This window comes from Grampus griseus, assembly GCF_964374135.1.
Source record: "Grampus griseus genome assembly, chromosome: 15".
Taxonomy (NCBI): Eukaryota; Metazoa; Chordata; class Mammalia; order Artiodactyla; family Delphinidae; genus Grampus; species Grampus griseus.
In genome coordinates, this window is record NC_139009.1 from 69,565,206 (window position 1) to 69,590,392 (window position 25,187).

A 25,187-nucleotide genomic window follows, 5' to 3' on the forward strand; every position below is an offset into this window, starting at 1 on the left:
ATATTTGTCCTCAGATCTTATAAAGATCCCAGGATGTGTAAGTGAGCCTCACTCACTAAAGAAAGACACCATTTCCTTCACCAGCCTGGATTTATTAGGCAAGGGAGAAGTGGGCATTTTAGGACAATGTTCAGCAATAAGGGTAAAATTATACTCAGTTTCACCCTTAGTCAGTTATAATCTGAAAATTTTCAAATAGTTCAGGAAATGAAACTACTCTTGTTTCTGAGGAGCATTTAGCTAAATTGAAAGGTCAGTAGGATTTGCTTGTAATTCCTGTGTTTCAACTACCCTATATGTTTCTGAATCCCAACTACACATTAGCATCCCCTGGGGAACTTCAAAAGCTCCAAACCTGGGCCCCGCCCCTAGAGATTCTAATTCAGTTGCTCTGGAATAGGGCCTGAGCATCAGCCAGGTGATGTCAGTGTACTGCCAGGACTGAGAACCACAGCTGAACTATTTGCAAAGACCTTTCCTGCTGGCATTTTTTTTCAAACTTCCTATCCTGGGACTGATTTTTACAGGGTCATGCTCTTAATAGGCAAGGAGCTGGTAAGGTTTAATGTGTTTCAGGGGACTTTGCATTTAGCAGGGTTTCCAGAAAACCAGGAGCCCAAATAATGATGCTAAAATTGTGGATTGATGGGACAGCAATACTTTCATTTCCCCCATTTCCCTTCCCCTCCTCCCTCTTTCTTATTCTTCTTTTCTTCCATTAATTTTAAAAAGCAATTCTTAAGAGATTCACACTCAAGTTCCTACCATGTGTTTGATCATCTACCTGTAGATGCCTTTTTAATACATGGTCCCACTTATACCAAATATTGATGATTTTGGTTTGCACATTTAGTCTAGAATGTTTGATTAGCCACCCACAATGAGGTTTTTCAAATCATCAGAAGCTTGCTTAAGGACTTGGAAGACTTAGAAACAAAAATTAAATTCTTTTTGGTCTATTTGTTATTGCAACAATAATACCTGTTCATTGCAAAACATTAGAAACCATTAAGTTAGAACAAACTAGAAATCACCTGTAATCCTTCCACATGTGGCCATATGCTTTGAGTTATCTCTGGCTTTCCTTCTGTCTCTGTTCTCTGTTTTCAAATATCTTCCTATGCTTAAAATGCCGTTTAATGATTTGTCTCCTGGTGCATTTTAAAATAGAGCCTCTGACTAAGGCAGGAACATTTAAGATTTTTAATTAACTTTGTACCTTTGAATTCAAAACTCATAGCTTCTTGGAACTTCAGGCATTAAAATGACTATACAGTTTACCTAGTGATTGATAAAGATACTGAGTCTCAGAGAGATTAAGGAGCTTAACACTGGACAAGTCGATGACAGACCTAGCTATAAAATCCAGGGCCGCTCAGTTCTAGGGGTCATGTGTCCTCTGGTTTACCCCATACTATGAACTTGGTACAGCATCCAAGTCCACTAATGGTAAATGATACTTCCAAAAGTATTTGTGGTCATGTCTGCACATGCTAAGAGAAATGAGAGTTAACTATGTTACTGGCATTAGCTAAGAAATAAAGCACATGTGGTTGAATTTCCTGGAAATTTCAGAGGAAAATAGAGTGATCGTTTATGGTATTCATTACGTGTGTGTCTCATCTTCTCTTAATGCAGACCTATGGTACTGGAAACCTATAGAAGCAGTAGTATTTAAGCCAACATGTCACAAACCTTGATTTGAATAGCGTTGTTTCTTGAGATATTAATAGATATTTCCTGGAAAACTCTGGATTGAAACAATTTAAACATACAGATTCCATGGTTGTAGGAGTTCTCCAGGTGTTTTTTTTTTTTTTTTTTTTTTTTTTTTTTTTTCAGTACGTGGGCCTCTCACTGCTGTGGCTTCTCCCGCTGCGGAGCACAGGCTCTGGACGCCCAGGCTCAGCAGCCATGGCTCATGGGCACAGCCGCTCCGCGGCATGTGGGATCTTCCCGGACCGGGGCACAAACCTGTGTCCCCTGAATTGGCAGGCGGACTCTCAACCACTGCGCCACCAGGGAAGCTCTCCAGGTTTTAAATTTTCTTATAGACATAGTAAATCTCTGAGACATAGTATGCAAATTTCCTAGTTATAACAAGATCAGTGTTTTTTTGTTTTTTTTTCCTTTTAGGGGGACATTTATTAACATCTTGATAAATTTTTTTTTTTGTGGCCACAGTTAAGAACATGCTGATTTAATGTAGTTAGGCTTTATGTACTGGGAATAAGCAAACATCAAGAGATATCTAAATGATAAAGATGTGCTGAGGCCATTCGGTTAATCTGTTGTAATTTAGTCCATGAAACAAAAGCAAATTGTCATTTCTTCTCAAGGAATTCTTCTTATGGTAATTATCCTTGTCTGGAGTTCTTCCCCTTAACCCTCCAACCACTTCCTTTTTCTTTTGTTCATGTATTTTCTGAAAGTTCTAACTTTGAAAAAGCAGAATGTCATACATACGTTTTGCAAAACCAACAGAAAAAACATTTTTCAGATGCTTCCTTGTATCTCTAAGTTTCCAGGCTGGGCAATCTTAAAACAATTTTCAGAAGTGTCCCTAGTAAGCAAAGTCCTGCTAATGGCACTTGTTGTTGGCAGATCTGTATTAGTCTATGGTTTATTGTGATTAAAGTTTGATGTAGCGCAGGTAAATCAATAGAATCACAGGGTTGGACGGTAATTTGCTGCAATGGAACCTGAGAGGAGCATTTCTATTTCTTTTTTATAGTTTTTTTGTCTATTTGTCTTACCCAAGTCTTCATTAATAGTCTCCTGACCATTAAGGTGTCAATGTTTAAAAGAAAACCCAAAACTATTTTCCCCCTTCCCACTTCGGAAGAAATATTTACATCCCACTTATCTTTCTCTGAAAACATGTGAGTCACTGTCCTTTGTATGGCCTTGTCACCCTCTTGTGTTATTATGTGCCACTGTGAGTAGGTGGACAGAAGGCCCATCTTATGACGCAGACCCCTGAGCTCCCATCCATACTGCATCACACTTGCTACCATGTTCTTATTGGACTGGACTTCAGTCAAGAGATGGAGTTCTGTGAATCACTGCACTGGAACTCATACTTAGCATATGATCCAACCCTTTAGTTTGGAACTCCTGTTCTCTTGGATTGGGTAATAACTCAAATTCGATTTGAGCAAAATACATGATATAAGTTTAGGAGGTGGGAACATTTTTAGGATCTTATTTGTGAATTAAGGAAAATCTAGCCAAAATCAGAAGATTTTACAATCCAAATTCAAGAATTACGTATTCCTTCATGCTGCTGTTAGTTTCTCAGTCCAACGATTACTCTTGAAAAAAAAAAAAAAAGATTTTTATATATGTTCAAATCAAGATGTACCAGATTAGATTCAAGTAAAGCACAAAGAGGATGGCAAAAAATGGAATTTGGACATGGACAAAATCCCAAGATCCAGAATATGAGGGGAGTTATATATCAGGGCATATTGAATACATGACTAATTACAACAACATTTAAACTGTATTTGGTACTTATTATTCCAGATACTATATAGGAATATAATAACCATCCCATCAGATATCACAAGTACTTGTCTTAGCTTGCCAGGACTGCCATAACATTTATCACAGAATGGGTGGCATAAACAAAGGGGAAACTAGATGTCTAAGACCAAGGGATCACCAGAGTTGATTTCATTCTGAAGCCTCTCTCCTTGACTTGAGGATGGCCATCTTCTCCCTTTGTCTTCATGTGGTCTTTCCTCTGTGTGTGTCTACGTCCTAATCTCTTCTTCTTTATAAGGGAAGCAGCCAAATCAGGCCAGAGTCTATTTTACCTTAATTATCTCTTTAAGGCCCTATCTCCAAATATAGCCACATTCTGAGGTACTGGGGGTTAGGACTTCAACATACAAAATTGGGGGGATACACTTCTCCTCATAACAAATAATATTATTTCCATTTTATAGTTGAGGCAGCTGAACGTTAGTTATATTCTCTGTCCATGGTCCTGCAGCTAGTACATAATACTATTAGGATTAAGAACTAGGTTTATTTAATTTATTAAGAACTAGGTTTATTTAATTTATTTCTGCTCACAAAACTGTGATATACTGTGGACCTCAGTTCATCCATGAAGCATCTCCTGTTTGCCAGGCATTGTGCTAGGTGATATAAATAAACATTGGTGAGTAAAACAGACATGATTCCTGCTTTTGAGGCACTGGCTATAATCCAGTCAGTTATGCACTTGATGGCTTTAAACCCAAAGGTCCATAAAATTCCATGTGCTTCCCAAATCATTCAGGTCTCACGGGGCTTATTGCCAAAATGGGTGAGGTTTTCTGGGCAGCTCTCACCATTCTAACATCTCAGGTAAAACTGACACAGAGCCCAAGTCACACATTATACCCCTGATTTGGGTTAGTCCCCTCACAAAGGCATGGAGCTCACTTTGGAGGAGTGGTGGGTGCTCCTTGCAGAATGGGCTGGGGAAAACCAACTCAGACAAAACATTCTGGAGACAGCCAAATGTTCAAACCATCAAGTTTGATCAGAACAGGTTTTGGTTTGCATATGATATGATGAGAATCTTCTTTTAGATCAGGGAGATTTGTTCTTGGGATAGAGCAAGCACATCCAATCTCTTGGGAAGCTGTCGGCCAGAATGAGGCGAAAGCATCAGAGTCCTCCACCCAGGTCATGGTGGGAGAAGGTAGGATGAAGGTGTGGGGAGCTGGAGTTGAAACTGAAAGCCTGTCTGAAGGTCAAGGAGGCGGAGTGGCTACGCTCAATTGGTATTAGTTAAGGGGCTGTTGCCTAATGTTCCTGTGGGCACTCGGGGCTACATTTACAGCAGTTAGCATCCATCAGATGGATTTCCCATTCCAAATCTGGTGAGGGTGGATCTCCTAACATACCCCCTGCCCAGCTTTTTCTGGCTCAAGGTCTTTGCAAGGTTGAGGAGGCTGAACACAGGTCATTACTGGCCTTGGCTAGATACGGTCCAGGCTGATAGGGCTTGACAGTAACCTCCTACCCACACTTCAACCTCTTATGAACTTACGGAGGGGTGATGTCAGGAATGTCAGGCTGAGAACAGGACGCTGATTTGCAGTATTGGTGCTGTTCTTCACTGTGGAGGCAGCCAGTGGGTGGACGCGCATATGGCACATTCAGAACAGGCATTCTCTGCTGGCTTTAGTAATGGCTTCATGATTGGTGAGTTTTCCATGTGTGAGCTGTGCTCAGTTAATTGTTTAGGTCTACAGAGGCTGTTAAAAGAACCCAAACAGAACAAAAAAACAAGACGGAGAAGAGAAACCATCACAGGTCTAGTAACTTGCTTAAATAAGAAACATCCAAGAACAGAGCTCTGTTGGGGGGATCACACAGTCTCACAAAACAAGAGTTGTGCGGGAGAATGTTAGGATGGATGGGGTAACGAAATAATGCAATTTCAATCAGAATGATTTGATCCTCTGACCTGAATGTAAATCAAAAGATACGTTTCTATTCTCCACCCTCATATTTTCCTGGATGGTGATTTCCGCTGAATGTCAAGCTTTTGTGTAATGAATAATACCCATTCTATGGGCACTGTTACCAGCTGTCCTAGCTCCTGGAGGAACTTTCCTTGACTGGAATAATAAAAAATTATTTCAGTCATTTAGAAATTAGTTGCACAATTGTCAAAGCTCTGGCTTCTGTTAATGTGCTGTTGGAAAAAAATGAAAGGGCAAAGAGGGAGAGAGGAAAACATATCGAGCCACCTTCAAATTGGCAAGAGAGGCTGTATCAGGACAAAGGCACAGCCCCATGGTTTACTGTTATCTCGTCTAATTGTTCTTTATCTTAAAAGATTACAATTGATTGGATGGAGTGTCATTATCCATGTCTGGAGAGGATCAAATAAGAGCAAAGTTAGGGCTGAGGGGGCTGTTATAAGAAGATAGATTTTTGTCAGTGCAAGGAAGAGTTTTCCTTTAAAGGGAACACAAGCTGTTCTGGAAGGTCCTGAGAGGCAGAACAGTGCAGAATTCACCTCGCTGAGCCATGGAGTCATGTGTCAGGGTATGACTTAGTGTCCCCCAATCCACTTTACACCTTCTGTGTGTGCAGAACAGGGAAATCACAGCCCAACCTTAAGTGTTGTTTTGCAGATTAAAAGAGACAGTATGTGCCTGGCACTTGGTAATAATCAGCTACTTAATATCATATATTCATGAGTGCCTTGTCATTGGAGATGTTCAAATGTTTGAGGTCTTTTCAGCCCTATTCAACTCAGAGATGGGATCCTTTGATTCTGCCCGGGAGATGTGGGACAGATGAGCTGAACCCAATGAGGCTGACTGAGGACAAGCACCCTGGACACTGGTCCCTGCTTATTAGTTCTTCAGGGCAGCATGCAGCGTCCTTGGTTTCCCCTGTCTCCATCTGCAGCCCCTCAGACAGTGTGCTGGGCTGACATATGACTTGGGGCCAGCCCTGAGCATTTGATCATCGTCAGTCTCCCAGCAGAGTCTCTGGCCAGAGCACAGATTGGTCAGTGGGTGGGCAGGCAGTCCATGCTTCCCTCTCTAATGATGGGCTGGCCCTGGGAAAGCCTGGAGCCAAAGGTCAGAAGGAACAGAGGGAAGCTGTGAAATCTAATCAGAGGATGTTCCTGCTGGAAGGGGGCCTGGGTGCATTGGAGCTCAGCCCCCTCTTTTCACAAATGAGGAGCTGGAGGCTTAGAAAAGGGAGCATCAGCAGAGGCCACATCACTTGTGAGCAGCAGAACTTGGTCGAAAGACACATCTGTTTCTTCCAGATCAGTGATTGCTTGGTTTCGGCTCACTGGCTGTCAGACCTGGCAAATGGATGGCAAAGTGTTTAGGTGGAACCATGAGGTGCCAGGGGTTTGTGAGGCAGTCTTCTTACACATGAACATGAAATCAGGAAACTGCAATGGTGTAATCAATATGCTTACATCAAAAAGGAAGACTCCTCGGGGCTTCCCTCGTGGTGCAGTGGTTGAGAATCTGCCTGCTAATGCAGGGGACACAGGTTTGAGCCCTGGTCTGGGAGGATCCCACATGCCGCGGAGAAATAGACCCGTGAGCCACAACTGCTGAGCCTGCGCATCTGGAGCCTGTGCTCCGCAACAAGAGAGGCCGCGATAGTGAGAGGCCCGCGCACCGCGATGAAGAGGGGCCACCGCTTGCCGCAACTAGAGAAAGCCCTCGCACAGAAATGAAGACCCAACACAGCCAAAAATAAAAAAAAAAATTAAAAAAAAAAAAAAAAGGAAAACTCCTCACTCTAGTCTGGAGTGGGGCCACTAGGGTAGACACAGCAATGAAGACATAAAGAGGAACTATCCCAGTTAGTAATTACAAGGTCGAATGGGCTATGCATAAGGGCCATCTCTCTTTATGGATGGTTGGGGAGGGCTTTGTGGCACCAATGTAAGGGGCATGGGAAGCAGATTTAGCAAGAATTATTTTGTTGGAGAGATTAGGACAGAGAGATGTGAAACCAACATCCAGGTCTCCAGGGGATTAGGTCTCCACAAACTGCAGATTAGTGGAATGGTGTGTTTCATCCCTTCAGCCTACTTTACCTTTTATATCTGTAACTGCTCTTCCGTATTTTCCATATGTAGGGACAGATCCTTTCTTCATTAAAGTGAAGAAAACAATATGATAGACTAATTCACACTAAGGTGATGGTGGCTAATGCGTGCTATCCAAGTGATCTTTGAATTGTAAATGGGGATTGAAGGAGACAGCCAGTACTTTCCATTGAGCACAGGATTTCGAATAGCAGAATGTTAGACAAGCAGAGGAGGAATTGTGTACCTGGATGCATACTATGTGCCAAGTCTAGTTCTAAGGACACTGATGCGTTTAGTCATTAAAACAAACCTGTCCTTACCTGAGGCACAGAGTCATGAGTGGAAGGTCACCTGGCTAGGAAGACAACTTTGGAACGGAACTTGAACAGGCTGGCTCAGTAATTTCTTACAGCTCCTTTTACTATGCAACACATTATGTGAGCAGTTACTTTCTTCCCTTATTTATAACATAATTTTCCTCAGGGCTATGAAGATTTTGATTTGGAAAGATGGTTCCCTATCTCCAAGGATAGATGTGGCCACTGACTGAGTTTCTAGTCTCTAGGCTGTAAGCTGGACACCTGAGCCAATGGAGATGTTTTGCCCTGCTCTGTGTTTAGACTGATCCTCCTATGTGTAATAATAAATTAATTGGTGTTGTTTTTTTTTTTTTTTTGTGGGGGGGCGGTGGGGAGCCTCTCCTTTCAATGTGGCCACTTTAGCAACCCCTGGATTTTGGATTGCTGAGGATGGCTGTGGATTCTGTGTGCTCTGCAGCAGCCTGATGCCATCCGGGGAATCACCAGCAATGTTCAGACTTGTGTAGCCTCAGTCATGCATGCAGAGGTGGGGCCACTGGACGGAGCAGACAGGGATATCTAGAACCCAGAGCAAGGACACTTTGTGTGATGTTCAACTAGAAGGTAGATCGTGTAATTTATCAAAGCTGTTTACGTTACCACTGTAAAATTATCTCTTGGTTTCTCAATGTCCTACAAGCAATTAAATGCAATTAAGTGTTTAAGATTCGGGGTTTAGAGTAGGTTAGATCTGCTTTTGGAAACCCAGCCAATTAATTTTAGTTGCATGGCCTCAGATAAGGTACTTAAACACTTTGAGCCTAAGTTTCCTTAACTATAAAATGGAAATAAACAATAGATATCACATGCCTGAGAGAATCTGATGAGGAAATGTCTGTGAAAGGTTTTTAGTACAATACAGACATATAATAAGTACACAATACATTGTATTTATTATTAATATTAGTATTAGTATTACTGATAATGGAAAAAATACCAACTCCTTACTTGGCTCTCTGAGATCGATTATTTGCCCCAGAAATCCCTTTCCAGACTCATCCTTGTATCTCTTCCAAGTAGAATTGGAGTAAACACTGGACGGACGAATTCACATTCCTCTTCATCTTCTTTTCTCTTGAGAATAAACCTTCATGTGATGATGCTCTAAGTTTTCATTTTTCAGGAGTGTTTAACACTTATTCCCCCTCCTTGTCTCCCTTGGTTAGTTTTCTGCTCCCTAAGATCTTGTTTCATTGTTTTCATTTAAAAGTCAGGGACCCTCCCAACTCCTTTGCCTTCCTGCTAAGGAAGGAGATTTAAAGAGGCAATCTACTTTTGAAAATGTGAAAAGGGACTTCCTTAAAATTTCAGCTCAGAGAAGATGCTCTCCTCTACTGCCTCCCTCACTCTTGTTACTTCCTTCTAAGCCAGCGTTGGGCTGCGTGTGAAGAGGGTAAGAAGGAATCTATCTTTCTGTCTCTGTGAAAGCGCCAAGGACTCAGGAACAGAAGCTGCAGAAATGAGTTGTACATTTTGTCTAACTTCATTCCAAGTCTTTGAAGAAATAAATAAGCCTTCATTTTTTTTTCTCAGAAATATTTAGGGTAATTCTGTTTAGACCAGTTGATAACTTACTTCTCGTAGAACTGAGGGACTGTTTGAAAAAGTTGGACGCTTCAGTTATTCATAGAGTGATGTAGGTAACATGACTCAGGGTCTATTAATCAGATGTGGACTACTGGAGCCTAATTTATTCACAGTTAGAGGAGTTAGAGAAAGTTTAAGAAGTAGATTGTATCAAGTTATAGAGTCGATTTTCTGGACTCTTGAGACTAATAGAAAATATACTTGTGTAAAAAAAGAAAATAAGATTCTCCAAAATATTAGATTATTGATATAACTACAAAATACATATTTATATTTAGGTTTGGTTGTTTGGAATTGCCTAGGTTGAGGGCTCAATTCTTTATTCATTTTGCAAGAGTTTTTCTCTTTAACCTTGAAGAAGCCTTTCCTCTGCTATTTGTGAAAAATCATTTCTGTAGCCAACTGCTTTCTGAAAATCACTGTCCCTTTTCCTGGTTTTAAAGGACCTTGAAGTTCACATCTTTTAACCACACACCGGAAGGTCTGATCTTCCTGCTGACTACTTAGATAATAGCTAGTTCAGTAGTTGTCTGTCTTGAGTTTATATTAGACTCTTCTGGAAACCTAAAAAAAAATTGCCAATGACCAGGCTTGCTCCCCTACCCCCTTCATCCCCTACCTCCCAAAAATTTTGATGGAATTGGTCCAAGGTGAGGTCTTGCATTGGTATTAAAAGAGTTCCCCAGGTGCTTCTAATGTGCTACCAGGCTGAGAACAACTGAAGAACCTGCCATGCTATGTGCTAATGAGAGAGGGCTAATAGGCCAGAAAGATCACAGACCTTTCTGATATTTGATTAAGTTGAAAAAGTCATGGATGAGGAACTCAAATCTGAGGGTGTTAAATAATTCATGTACATTTTTTTTTTTATTTAAGTAAGGAAGGGACAGTCACTGCTAATCCTAAGGGGATTTCAGAGAATGTGGGCTCAGGCAGGAGCAGGGAAGAAATGCCCTGCAAAAACTGGAGGAGTTAAGGAAGTTTTTTGAAAGTGGCAGCTTCCTCTCATTTCCTTGCTGAGTGCTAGAGCTCCTAACCTGGAATGTACCCTATCTGTGCCAGGACACACCACACAGGCCTATACTTGATCTTGCTTCTTTTTCCTCTTGCTTTTCTGTGCTGTTAACAATCCCCTTCTTTTTTACACTAACAGAGTCTGCGTTGGGTATATTATGCTGACTTCCCTTTGCCACCTTGTTCTGATTCCCATAAGAGACACCTCTCAATTCCTACATACGGGTACTTAAGTCTCTGTAGGCCTGGCTGAACATGTGGGGGTCAGCGTGTGAGAGCCAGTTGAGCAGGCAGAGACTTGGGGCATCCTTATAGGGCCACAGTGTGCTGGAAGAGTGGGTGAGCCTGTAGGCTGCTCCAAGACTCACAGGGATTTTCTCTACCCAGACTTCACTTGTAAAATGTCCAAACTTCCCAGACAGCTATGACAATGTCAAAGCTTTGAATGCAAATTACTTCTCCTCCACAACTTAACCTGGTTAAGGCTCTGTGGATAAGTCAGGTATGGCTCCATTAAGGAGGCTGGTTTGAGCTCAGTTAACTTCTTTATATTTTGTCCATAGAAGAAAAAGTAAATTCTTTGTGAATGGGTCCCCCTGGCAAACAGCTATCAACGCATAGCCTGCCTTTCTTTGGAAATGCAAAAACCAACCTAATGTTATCCCTAATCTTGATTGACAGCCATTTAGTGAGCAGACATATCCATGGTCTTTGGAGAATTATAACACATATTAAGTATGCCTATATCTTGTTCATTTCTTATGCACACACTCACAGGCAGTACTTTTTAGAGCTTAACACGAGGCTTCCAGAAGAAAAAGAAACTGTTAGCACTCATAAAAGAGTAAAGGATTCAAAAGGAATGTAAGGTTGGCTTTAGGTAAAAGCCAGAGAATGAGAAAGCAGTTAGTAAGCTTATCCTTCTATGTATTATATACAGGTATATAACTATATTCCTCTCTCTCTCTCCACACCTCTCTCCCTCCCTCCCTATCTCACTCTCTCCTCTGAGCCCGAAAATCCTTTCTCCATCTATCCTCACTCCACCATCATAAGTTTTATTCATTTTAAGAGTTTGGCAAATAACCTACCACATTGTTTATTCTACACACACACACACACACACACACACACACACACACACACACACACAATTTAGTTCAACTGTAAGTGTTTCTTATTGGTTTGCAACTTGCTTTTCTTACTTAACAGATCTAGAACATTCCTGTTCTAGGTAAATGGAGGACACCTCTCTAACTCAGTAGTCCTCAAACTTTAGCAAGCATCAGAATCATCTTGAGAACTTATTAAAATACAGACGGTTTGGGCCTCATCCCCCGGAATTTCTGATTCAGTAGATCTGGGGTGGGGCCCCAGAATTTGCATTTCTAACAAGTTCTTGGGACACACTTTAAGAAAGACTTTTCTAACTCATTCTGTTTGGTAGCTACATAATCTTTTAACGATAGAGCTATAACATGAGTTTTTCAGCCGTTCCCCTGTTGGCACACATGCAATAATTTTTGCCTCTCCATTCAGTGGTGTGATAAATGTTCTTATAAGACTATCTTCATGTACTGACACTTTTATTTTGATAGGATCCAGAACCTTTTGAAAATGTCTTCTGAACTAGACTATGAGTCACAGAAAAAGATCAGTCTCACTGCTTTGTAGTTACACTTCAGCTAGATCCTATTCCTCAGACTTGGATCCACATGATGCTGACTTTTTCCAGAAGTCAATCAAAAGGTGGATATTTTCCACCTTTGTGGATAATCAAAGGAATGTGCCCTGCGCTCTTACAGCTGTTCCGGAAGAGGGACTTGAGTTGAGAGTATTGTCAGCATGGTTGGTTCAGTTTTGTGCATTGCCTTCCTGGAGATCTACTTTGTAAGAACACTAGCCACTGTTCCATAAAAAGGTTTAGTGATGTTTTTATTGTTGTTTAAAAATCAGTCAACTAATTTTATATTTGCAACTCACATAGGTGCATTACGAAAGCAAGCCTGGGAGATGGGAAACTTCATGAATTCATTTTGTCTTGTTATTGAGGAAAATGAGTCTCAGGCTGGCAGAAATACTTTTCTAAGCCTGTACCTGCTAGTATATGGCCAAGCTGAGATTTGAACTCAGAAATTTCTGGCTTCAAATTTATTTTTATCTTGAAACATTATGTGGCTTCATTTGAGGTGGGGTTGAAAGTTGCAAATAGAGTGTCTATCCAGGCTACAATGATTGATTTTGAAGTTGTGCAGGTATCTATACATTTTTTAAGCCTGTGTTTCTAGACTTATGTCTGTTATGGGCAACATCAATTTCTCATTCCATTTGGGGGATCATCATGACTGGATTAGTCATTCGATTTTCCAACTGATGCCAGTTTCATCTAGGTACAATGTCTGTCTCTCTCATTTTTATTTTCTTTCCCTCTTTTCTTTTTATGAATGAAGAGCTGCTGGGTCATCAGCCTAAAAAGCCACTATTAATCTTGAGAGCGGTTTTCCTGGTTGAAAAAACACGAGTGACAGGCATCCAGGAACTACAGTACATACATTCTTTAGATTTTATCCTCAACAGTGTCTCTTCTGTATTCAGTTTACTTTCTTGTCATGGAGTCACAATTTCACCCTTTTATAAAAATTTCCGTCCTACCCTCTTCACCCTAGTTTTTCTTTTATCTTTTATAGCTTATTTTCTGGGGAAGTGTTTGACCTCTGCCCTGAAATCACCATTCTATTTTTCCTTCCCACCTAGCTGGCACACTAATTATTCCAAATTCTATGGCTCCTCTTCCAGATCCTCTCAGGCTTCCTCATCTTTTATCTGGTTCTCTGCGAGCTGGTGCTGTGAAGTGATGCTTACCTGATGGTTTAGGCCTCCATCTCTGACCTCTTTTCCAAAACCTTTTCACACCACTGCTTGCTAAGCACCCTCTGACAAATCTGCTGTTCAGTTCATCATCCCTCTAATGGTCCCTTCAGCTGTTGCTTTATCTTATGTTCCTTTTAAGTTCATGTTTTCTTTGCTTCTTTATTCAGTAACATAAACATGTAAGCAGGGGAAAATAAAAATAAAACCACCCACTTAATAGTCACCAGAACCAGCTCTGAATTCCTTTGTTTGTTACTCCAAGAGCTTTGTGCATCTGAGGTGTTGGTAATTTTTCAAGTAATTTAAAGACCTAGACTAGTTGAAGTAAGAGTGAAATATCTCTTCAATGGATTATGGATCCCAAGGAGGGAGCTATTAGGTTTGTGTTCAATCTCATTTCTCCTTTTTCTTATCCTCGTAGAGGTATTAGGACTGATCTCCTTAGAACTTTTAGGGGTTTTTCATGTTCAGACAGCTCTCATGAGCAACAGTCCCCACAGATGGATAATCTGGACTTGGGTAATAAGAGGAATGAATTCTGATTTCAGTCTATGAAGTTTGTGGTGGAGCTTTTCAATGTTATTGAATTTAATTACAATAATAGTCCCATGAAGTAGGGACTCGATATTCCTATTTTACAGTCAATGAACCAAGCTCTGAAAGAAGAAATAAAATAAACATTTATCAAGTATATATTTATATATATATATGCAGTATATATTTTCTAGGCTTTTTTTTTTTTTGGCCGTGCCACATGGCATGTGGGATCTCATTTCCCTGAGCCCATGCCCCCTGCATTGGAAGCATGGAGTCTTAACCACTGGAAAGTCCCCATATATTTTCTAGGCATTTTGCCTAAAGGATAGATGATTTACCCCAAGACACATTGCTCATAAGTGGAGGAGCTGGAATCCACTGTTTTCCCCACTGTCTCAAGGTACCAATGGACATAGAGCTATAATTTTAGGGACTGGTAGCTCATGTACCAGGTTTTTAGAGATCAAGTCCTATTCTCCCATTTCCTCTTCAGCCTCCTCATTCCTCTCTCCTCCCCCTTCCTCCCCGTTTCTTGATTCTGGGAACTTTCTTCATGTTTTTTCATCTTTCTAGGCCAAGAGGCTTACTCTTGTTCTGTTCTTGACCTAGCATCGGTGCCTTTGCTCTCCCTGCCAATTCTTCAGGTATCACTGTAGCCCTCCCAGAATTCTCCTTGATCTCACCCCAGCAGCCCCAGCCTGAAGCACAATGAAAGAAGGTTATATCTGTCCTCTGTGAACCATAAGAAGGAATTTTCTTCAACACACTGGGCCCCAAGAATGGGTTTTGACAATGATACTAAGCTAAAGCACTTACAGGTGCTTGAACTTTTCATCACAGCAACAGGTTGTCCATGAAGGATCAGATGTTGGATTAAAAGTGATTCAAGGAGTGGAACAGATAAATTCTACTTGTGGTCAGGTGTTTCAAGTAATTCTCTTTTTCTAGTAGTTTCTCTTGCCCTAATAATTGAAACTCCTCTATTAATCTCTCTGGGCTTATTTTCTCACTATCAAATGAGGACAGGCAGATCTGGACTTAAAAATATGTGGAATAAGTAGTGTCTGTAATGTTTGCTGACATTTCAGTATTTGCAAGGAATTTATGCTTTATATTTTTTTCCCTCTTTCTCTAATGCCCCCCTCTTATGCCCACCCTGGCATGTACACCAGGGTATCACCTTACCCCTATGGAGTATCACTCCCATATCACCTTAGTCTGTCACCTTATTTATGTAGGAAACACTTACATAGTGTTTCCTATATTCCAGATGCTGTTTTAAGAACTTTACTAACAGTAATTTATTTAAACACATGAAGAAGATACTAGTATAAATTCCATATCACAGATGAAGAAACTGAAGCACAGAGAAGTTAATCAACTTGGCCATTTTTCAATTAGTCAGTAAATAGCAGAGCTGGGCTTGGCAATCAGGCATTCTGGTTCCAGAGCCTTTGCTCTGTTTTGATTTTTTCCCCCAGATCCATAGCATAGACCTTCCTAAGTACTCATTTTGCTTCATTTAATAATTTATCTAAGGTCTGTGCCTCCCTGCACCCTGATCCCCTGGGATGAGAGCTACTTAAAAATACGGTTTTGAGTTGTTTACATATTTCATAGGGAATCTTGTTGTGACTTGCTTACTGTTGAACCCTGGTGCCTACAATCAAATAGGCTCTCAATAAATACTGGTTGGATGGGTGAATCTTCTCAGCCACAGTGCCAATCACAGTGACTCACATATGATAGGCTGTATGGATGTTATATAAATATATGCATTTTGTGGTGGAGGGATATGCTCTTAACACATACACTCTTGAATAATTCCCAAATATGAATTATAATCATATCTATTACATTGCCCAATTTAATGATAGTGTAGTCAGTGTTTATTGGTGTAATTCCCTCCTCTGGTATTGTCAGTTATAGAATCATTACAAATGGGGGACTGGAAGACAAAGACATAAATGCCTACAGACTAAAGAAATTTGACACCTATTGCCAGGAGCAGATATCTCTTTGGGTACCTTGGAAGGTTGGAATAAGGCTGACAGAATCTTCTCCTCCCTTCAAATACTGCTCCCAAGCTTTCAGGTCAGCTGATGTACTTGGTGGTCCAAGCAGACCTACAGCCCTACATAGAGGCTAGTTCTGAAGAAAAAGTCATCTTCCCCTTCCTTTTTTTCTCCCCCCAAGCCTCCCTCCCCTTTTCCTAACTTCTTCTTTTCTTTTAAATAGGGGATTTAGAGAAGATATTAAACCAAAGGATTTCATTTTTATAATTTAATGTTCATTTTATATTGCAGTTAGAAGGAGCCCTTCATTTGTTTAATAAGCCCAAACCTTCACTAATGTGTTCCTCAATGTTATATTCTGTTCCAATATGGTGTGATGGTTTTTATTTTCTTTGTCTAAAAATGAAGCAAGCACCTTCCTTCTAATATGAAATATTAATAATGTGTCTCATGTGGTTATTTAGTGCTGTGTTTTCATCATCAGCATGCAGGACCCCAAGTCACCTGCAGCTCTTCTGCCACATTTGTATGTTTTTTTTTTTTCCTTTGTTGCTTCTGCCTGCTGTTTTCCTCCAAAAATAGAATAAGAAAGCAACTTCTTATGTGTTCTTCCTATGTACTTTATATTGTAATTGACACATTTCTGTTGTAATATTGATTTGGAAAACTCATAGGCATTCCAGCGTATAAAGTAATAGAAATCTGAGTCCTGCTAGAGGGAGTTATTTAGTTTTCATTGAGGCGATTTACAGAGAGCTTTCTATCCAAATAAAATGCTCAGAGAAAAAGGGGAGATGTACTGAAAAGAAATTATGCCTGTCTCCCAAGAAACACCAAGAATACAAAAATTCTGTCATTCTGATTTTTCATTTTTTCCTTCCTTAATTTTATGAATGAATAATGTTAATGATGTAAGTAAATGTGTACTATGTCTGTGTTGCTGGAAAGTTATGGATAATGTATAACCAGCCAAGTCCATTTTTTAACATGTCAAATCATTTAAAATGTACTTAGGAGAGCCTCCAAAAAATGGCAGGAACAATATTTTTGCAAAAGAAAGAAACCTTTTTCAAACTAAGCATTCCTTTTTTATTTGTTTTGTCCATATAGTTTTTTCAGAAACTCTTACTTTGACTTGCAATGTTCAGATTCAGATGGAAAAAGAACATTTGATTGATACATGAAAAGTACTCACAGTTCCTGTAGCATTTGTCTGTGAGCTCAGCCAGGATGTTATTTCTACTTGATGTTATCTTGCTTAGGTCCCAGCAGGATTTCCATCAAAGAGCTCAGTGAAAATAAGATTATAAATTTGGGGTTCTCCAGGAAGGACATATTTTAGATAAGAAGGAGAAGGTTGCTGTTGGTATGATGGATATATTGCATTTCTCTCCTCCAGATAAATCAGCGAATATCCTTTAAGTAGATGATACTCATGGGGCTGCAACACTACATGTAATTATATAGCAAAGCCAACGTGATGGGAAATTCTAGGTCTCATATCATTTTAGCCAAGGAGCTTCAACTTGTTACCAGGCACACCATGACACTCATTACCTCATCATCAATATCTTCAAATACCGTAACACAAAGAAACATCTTACAGGGAGAGAGAAAAAAATCTCAAAGAGGTTATAAGTCTCATAGTAAGAAAGCAGTCCAGCTGTGATTCAAACTCGAACTTACTTAGTTCACATTCCATACCATTTCCCCTCTAAAACTCTCAACCTCCATACACAAAGACATAAATAAAGAAGAAAAGAAAGAAAGAAAGAAAGAAAGGAAGGAAGGAAGGAAGGAAGGAAGGAAAGAAGAAGAGAAAGAAAGAGGAGAAAGAAAGAAGAAAGAAAAGAATGAACAGAAGGAAGGAGGAAAGAGAAAAGAGTACATGCTATTACTGGTGAAGACCAAGTAAGTAAAGTTATAGCACCAATGTCTTATAGTTTTTTGTAAGATTCCACCAGTGGTCAAAGTGGGGGGCATGGTTTGTTTTGTTTTTTAAACTACCTTCTCTTTAATAATCTAGAGCACTCCTTCTGAGGTCCATTGTTTCTAAGAAATCAGAGTTTCCTGGTTTTTTTTTTTTTTTTTTTTTTTTTTTATTAGCGATACACGGGCCTCTCACTGCCGTGGCCTCTCCCGTTGCGGAGCACAGGCTCCGGACGCGCAGGCCCAGCGGCCACGGCTCACGGGCCCAGCCACTCTGCGACATGTGGGATCCTCCCGGACCGGGGCACGAACCCGCATCACCTGCATCAGCAGGCAGACTCTCAACCACTGCGCCACCAGGAAAGCCCCTCACCTTTTCTTTTTAAAAAACAAACACACTAGATACTAGAATATGTTCATCCAGATAAGTTTTAGATTCCCGATGGAAAGATTTACGCTTTTCTTAGTCAATATTCCATGGTTACCAGTGTCTATGGAGCTCCTTTATGAGGAAGTGCCAGAAGAGCTTGTGGTCTATTCTTTTGAATATTCCCAGCATATATAATTTTATACTTTGAAGACAGGTTTGTGTTTTGGAAAATCCAAGAGTCTGGGGAAAAATCTTGTGAATAAGGTAAAATAAACCAAATAGAACATAGTAACCACATAGCACAAAGTGTGGACCCCCATTGAAAACAAACAAAAGCAGCAAGAAAACCATGTTAAATGCAGTATTATTGACTTGCTAACATGAAGAGAGCCTTATGTAACTGAAAGGCCTGAACACTGAGGCTATAGAGATGGAATTTACTCCTGCATGTGCTATTTTTTTTTTTTTTTTTTTTTTTGCGGTATGCGGGCCTCTCACTGCCGTGGCCTCTCCTGTTGTAGAGCACAGGCTCCAGACGCACAGGCTCTGTGGCCATGGCTCACGGGCCCAGCCGCTCCACAGCGTGTGGGATCTTCCCAGTCCGGGGCACGGACCTGTGTCTCCTGCATCAGCAGGCGGACTCTCAACCACTGCGCCACCAGGGGAGCCCTACATGTGCTATTTTTAAGACTAGAACCCACCTCTGTGGCCTCAGAGTTCAATATCAAGCTGAGATCATAAGTATCAAGTGCTTAGCACAGGGCCTGAGAGGTAATACATGATCAGTTAAAATTTAGCAGCTTTAATCACGAGGGGGATGATGATGACTATGATGATGAATTTGCTCTTAGACAAATACCTTTCTTTTTTGGAGTCATTTTTGTCATCCACAAAACACAAGGATAGAACAAGATGAGAGCTAACTTTTCCATATCTTTATTTTTTTTAAATTTATTTTTTAATTTTATATTGGAGTATAGCTGATTTAAAATGTTGTATTAGTTTCAGGTATACAGCAAAGGGATTCAGTTATACATACATATATATATATATTCAGTTATACATACATACATATATATATATATATACATTATTTTTCAGATTCTTTTCCCATATAGGTTATTACAGAATATCGAGTAGCATTCCCTGTGCTATACAGTAGATTCTTGTTGATTATTTTATATATAGTAGTGTGTATATGTTAATCCCAAACTCCTAATTTATCCCTCCCCTCTCCCCCCACATTTCCCCTTTGGTAACCATGTTTGTTTTCGAAGTCTGTGAATCTGTTTCTGGTTTGTAAATAAGTTCATTTGCATAATTTTTTTTTAAGATTCCACATATAAGTGATATCATATGATATTTGTCTTTGTCTGATTTACTTCACTTAGTATGATAATCTCCAGGTCCATCCATGTTGCTGCAAATGGCATTATTTTATTATTATTCCTTTTTATGGCTGAGTAATATTCCACTGTATATATGTACCACATCTTCTTTATCCATTCCTCTCAAGTTGCAGGATACAAAATTAATACACAGAAATCTGTTGCGTTCATATATACTAACAACGAAAGATCAGAAAGAGAAATTATGGAAAAAATCCCATTTACCATCGCATCAAAAAGAATAAAATACCTAGGAATAAACTTACCTAAGGAGGCAAAAGACCTATACTCCACCTCTTTAATTCAGGGACTTATCGACTTGCACTTTGGGGCATGCGTCGGGAGACAGGGCCAAGGTGTGGAGAGTGCAGGGGAGACCAGGCAGGTGTGTTGTTTTTGAGGTGGGGTGATGTCTGAAAGGAGTCTTATTCTGGCACTTTCGATTCTCCCTCTCAATTTGTCTCAGAGCTAGAGCTTTCTCTTTCTTTTACTTTACATTCTTGGGTTTTGATAATTTTACTAACATCTCCAGGCTGCACTGACATATATTCTGTCTTAGAAACATCATAGAAAAAATATCCAAGGAGTTCATTATGTGCCTGAATGGCCAGAACCACCCAGTGATTGATAATAGTTTAACAAATACATTTGCATGTCTCCCAGCTTAACTGGTGGAAAGTCATGTTTCTGGCAGGTCAGTGGATGCTGAATATCAGTTGCTTGAAAGGTAGACAGACTTTTCCAGCTGAAAAAAGTCAGTTCAGATATTTCAGAGTTCATTGCATTTGGTCGGTGATATCTGACACTAATCCACCAGTTCAAAAAAATATATATATATCATCTGGAAAGTGCAGCTTCTGGAGAGTCAACACTAGTAGCTTACCTGGTGAACATTGAAAGACTGACAATCCCCAGACGAATAGGAATTTGGCTTCTTGGTGTCTCCGAGATGTGGCTGTCAGGGGCAGTGCCTGGGTTTCATTACGGAGCTCAGCGTATCTGCAGTGGGGCTCAGGGCATGGCACAGGCAAGCTTGTACATCATTGGGAGAAGCCTAGGCACAAGGGCAGACGTACCTAGAGACACGGTGCTTTCTCTAACTTCTCCACATATCATAGTGTCTTATTTTTGGCCTCAAAATATCTTTTCATCATATTCTTGGCAATGGCCATGTCAATATGCCTTTAGAAAGAAGCAATGCAACCCCTAGACAAGGACAATAGCTGTCCCTCCCCTGAGCTCTCTGCTTTAGAGGACTCTGCTGTGGTCCTCCTCCAGCATCCCTCCAGTCAGTGAGTCAGTGAGGCCCAAGGGCACATGTCCGGAAAAAGCCCACGCCTTCTGCCATTTAGACCACCCAGAAATCCCTGCCAAAGAGCCCTGACACAGTTCTAGGACCTGCTTGGACCTCTTTCCTAGTCCGTACCATTGAGGGCAGATTGAGTTGCTGGTGTGCACTCCTCCAGGCTAAGGGGTGGCCAGGCAAAGCTGTTGGGGAGATGTTTGTGGTCCTTCCTCATAGGGCAAGATAGAGCTGAGGATAGAGAAGGGAGCAAAGAGTCAAACCAAGGTTTAAGGGTCACGAGTTAGATATCCCCTTCCTTCACATTCTGGCAAAGAACTCCAGGGAGTCAGAGAATTCCAAATTTGTATTCTAAATTTGGAGTTTTGCTCCAGATCCCCAAATGTTATGATTAAGCCTGAGGAAAGCAACAGTGCCCCCTGATCCTAGCTCCCATCCTGCCAAGTCTCACTCCAGATCACAGCTAGCTGGGCTGCCCATGCCAGTGAGGACAGGTAGAAGGGCAGTTATCACTGCTGGTTCATTCATGTACCAAACATTCACTGAATACCTACTCTGGACCAGGTTTTCTAGTGGACACTGGGGAGACATGATCAAGACAGACCTGCCGTCTACATCATGACATTTGGGGGGTAGAGAAAATGTACAAGATAAACTAGTAAACAGACAAATTAATAACTACTTTCCAATTGTGATAAAATTATGAAACAAATGGATTGAGTGCAGAGACAGGGAAAACATGGGAAAGGAATTAATTTGAAATGAGCTGTTCAAGTTGAGTCTCTCTGAGCAAGTGACATTTCAGCAGAGCCCTCAAGGGAGAGAAGGAGCCAGCCATGCAAGAGTGGAGTCATGCCTGGGGAGGAAGTTTCCAGCCCAGGAGACAACACAAGGAAAGCCTGTGAGACAAGAAAGAACTTGGGATTATGTGCTGAGTGAGATCAGAAACTTGCAAGGAGCCCAGGATGAGGGGTTTGTATCTTACCTTTATTTCAATGGGAAGCCATGGAGGTCTTAAGCATAATATGATTTATATTTTTTAAAGATCATTCTGAGTCCTATGTGGAAAATGTCTGGAAGAATGCAAGCAGGAGGACTAATTAGGGAGGGCTTTGTAAGAATCCAGGCAAGAGATGATGGTGATGAGTCTTGTCTATGAGAAAGGCAGGATGCTTCCACACAAAGGTATCTTATTTCACTCAAGATAGAGCTCACTAATCTTTTTTTTTAAATTTATTTTATTGAAGTATAGTTGCTTTATAATGTGCTAATTTCTACTGTATAGCAAAGTGATTCCATTATACATATGCATACATTCTTTTTCATAGTCTTTTCCATTATGGTTTATCACTGGATATTGAGTATAGTTCCCTGTGCTATGCAGTAGGACCTTGTTGTTTATCCATTCTCTATATACTAGTTTGTATCTGCTAATCCCAAACTCCCACTCCATCCCTCCCCCACTCCCCTCCTCCTTGGCAATCCACTGTCTTCTCTATGTTTGTGAGTCTGTTTCCGTTTCATGGATAAGTTCATTTGTGTCATATTTTAGATTCCACATATATAATATTCCATTGTGTGTGTGTGTATATATATATATAGATATAGATATATATAGATATATATAGATATATATAGATATATATAGATATATATATAGATATATATAGATATACACACACACACACACACACACACACACACACACATACCACATCTTCTTTATCCATTCATCTGCAGTGGACATTTAGGTTGTTTCCATGTCTTAGCTATTGTGAATAGCACTGCTATGAATATAGGGGTGCATGTATCTTTTTGAATTATAGTTTTGTCTGGATATATGCCCAGGAGTGGGATTGCAGGATCATATGGTAGCTCAATTTTTAGTTTTTTAAGGAACTTCTTTACTGTTATCCATAGTACCTGCATCAATTTACATTCCCACCAACAGTGTAGAAGGGTTCCCTTTTCTTTACACCCTCTCCAGCATTTGTTATTTGTGGACTTTCTAATGATGGCCATTCTGACCAGTGGCACTCACTAAATCTTAAAGGCTGAAACTCTTACTCTGTTTGGGAGGAAGAAAGGCATGAATTTAATGCTCCCTTTATTCATTCAGCCAACACATGCTTATTAAGCACACACACTGTTTCAAGCCTACTTGAATCCTGAGGATCTGGAGGCACAGTCCTTAATTTTAGAATTCCTGGAAAGATCCACATTGTTTAGAGGCAGGAGGGGAGGGGAGGGCGGGAGTTGGGGAAGGAACCAAGATGGGGTAGTTATCACTAAGGACAGTGGAATCAAAACAAAGATTTACCTAGTTTTCCAGTTTAGCTCATGGATATGGCCCTGTGATAGGATCTAACCATAGCCAGTTATTGCATTGCTGGACTATGAGTGATTTAAAAATGCTGATTCTATATTTACTTTGATCTCCTGTAATGAATGGTTAAAAAGAGAGGATAGATTAGAACTGAGTATTTTGGGGGGAAAGGGGGCTTCCTCCTCCTAAAGTATATTTTAAAATTTATTTAAAAATGGCTAAAAGAAATTTAGAATTGAAAAGCTAGAGGACCAGAAGATAAGGCTGCGATTTGGTGGGAGAAAAATGAAAGGAAAGAGTGGCCGTGAGAGGGATTATTTGAGGATCCTGGCAGCTGCAGTGGCACCAAAAAGCCCACACACTTCATGGACTGCCAGGGCATGAAGGAATGGTGATCTCTCACAGTCACACTACCCAAGTGGAGAGTGATTTGAAGGGCAATCAGGGAGAAGGATGCCATGTCATGCCCGCATGAATTCTGCACTTCATTTCACCTGAAGCAACTCTAAGTGAGAAGAGGAGACCTCTGCACACACATACCAGGGCCAAGTAAGCACCTTCCACTCCCATTGTCTAAACACCTAAATTTATTGAAAGAAAGGATCATTTTCCACAATTTTAGTTTAGGTTTTGATTAAAAAAACTAAAGCTTGTGTCCATTAGATACCCGATGTTCATGTACTTTCTTAGGGATGTATTCTCACACCTCTTGGAGGAGGAAGGAGCTCTGTCATGGGGTGGAATGCCCGAGAGGAGGTGGGCCCCAAGGGGACATGGTTTTCTTGAACTAACTGGGTAAAGGGGGATGGAGCCTTGCAGGGCTAGTCAAGCATAAGCCAAATGAAACAAATGACTGTGGGCTAAGTGGGCAGGAGGTTTGCTGGCACATTCTTCAACTGCATCATCTTTTGTGATTACTGGCTTGTTTTTCAATGTACAGACCTCCAGTTATTTCCATTACCCATACTATTAGGCTAGGAGAGAATGAGATCTGACTCACTCCATCTTATCTTCTTGTTCAGTATGTCAGTAAAATGTATTAAGCACCTACTGGATGCCCATTCCTCTGCTGGACCCCTTAAAGGCACCACACAGCCACCAAGTTGGTATATACAACTGTTTAGAGTTTATGTAGATAGAATTTACGCACTTGGTACTATTTGAGAACAATAAAGATAGGGAGAAACTGAGCCCTTATCTGAATGCTGGAGAGGGCTATGCTGCTCAGAGTGGGGAGATTCTGTGTGAACTGGAAATCATGACCCAAGGCTCCTCAGGCCTCAGGGTCTTCAGCTATTGAGCTGGTTGCCAGATAATTCCAAGTGGTGGGAAGGGAGGAGCAAAAGACTAGAGGTCAGGTTATGATGTCCTCAGCAGCTAGCACATTGCCAAGTGAGTTACAAAATAGAATACATAGTATGAGCTAATATTTGTAAGAAACAAGAATGTATGGAATGGCTTTCTCCAAAATGTTGATTGTCTTTGGGTGTTTAGATAACAGGTGATTTCTAGTGTTTTATTTATTTATTTTTTCTCTTCTTACCTTTACGTGTATATTTCTAATTTTCCTAAAAGGAAGATATATGACTTTTGTAATATGTTTTACAAAATATAGGTACATAATGAATTCTTGTTGAGATGAACATCTGGAGATTGAAGAGGTTATAGATGGTGCACTCACTGGAACCCATCTCACCTGTGGAAGCTTACTTTATGATGAATATAGAATTATGAGGATATTCTATTTTGATGTGTGCTGGGGGGAGTAATTTCTCTACATTAAGGAGGTGAAGTCAATTATAAGAAATCAAGGCAGGACTATCAGTGTCATAGAGGTTTGGGTATAAAAATGTGTTAGAAGGTTCTTTGTGAGAGCCAACTCCAGGCCCAGGCGTGTCCAAGGCTG

At 40.5% G+C, this 25,187-nt stretch overlaps 1 protein-coding gene across 4 annotated transcripts in view; it reads left to right on the plus strand.

Moving 5' to 3' along the window:
* The window catches only part of CTNNA2 (catenin alpha 2), a gene marked incomplete at both ends in the record, with an annotated part of 1,036,807 nt that overhangs the window by 838,359 nt on the left and 173,261 nt on the right, over positions 1-25,187 (plus strand). The gene's annotated exons all lie outside the window — the stretch shown is intronic.